We start from the raw sequence: 766 nt of genomic DNA on the forward strand, positions 1-766 counted from the left end.
TACCTGTATAGAAGGCTCTCTAAACTGAGCTGGGGCCTCCTGCTGGATTTGAGAAGGTTGACCTTCCTTAGAGTACACTAGACTGAGCTGGAACATGCTTCTGGGCTGGAGAAGGTTGTACCTGCATAGAAGGCTCTGTAGACTGAGCTGGGGCCTGTTGCTGGGTTGGAGAAGGTTTACCTTCGTTAGAGGGCTCTGTAGACTAAGCTGGAGCCTGCTGCTCGGCTGGACAAGGTTGTGAGTCATAGAAGGCTCAGTAGACTGAGATAGGGCCTCGTGCTGGGTTGGAGAAGTTTCTTCTTCCTTAGAGGGCTGTGCAGACTGAGCTGAAGCCTTCTGCTTGGCTGGAGAATGATGTACCTGCATAGAAGGCTCTGTAAACTTCACTGGGGTCTCCTACTGGAATTGGGAACGTTCATCTTCCATGCTGAGTTAGATTTTATATAAGGCATGAGGTTCTTCCAGCACCATCTGTTTCAGAGACTATCCCCTCCCCATGTGATATATTTAGACACTTGGTCAAAAATCAGTTGGCTTTTTGTAGATGGGTTAATTTCTGGATTCTCTATTCTGTTCCATTGATCTATGTATCTTTCATTGTACCAGTACCATGCTGTTTTGACCACTGTAGCTGTGTAGTAAATTTTTAAATCGGGAAGTGAGAGGTTGCCACCCTTATTCTTCCTAAGTAGTGCTTTGCTTGTCCTGGGTCTTTTTCCTTTTCCTTTCCATATAAAGTTTTTTCCATCTCTTTGAAGAATGTCAT

The sequence above is a fragment of the Chrysochloris asiatica genome, unplaced genomic scaffold (genome assembly GCF_000296735.1).
Source record: "Chrysochloris asiatica unplaced genomic scaffold, ChrAsi1.0 scaffold00114, whole genome shotgun sequence".
Classification (NCBI taxonomy): domain Eukaryota; kingdom Metazoa; phylum Chordata; class Mammalia; order Afrosoricida; family Chrysochloridae; genus Chrysochloris; species Chrysochloris asiatica.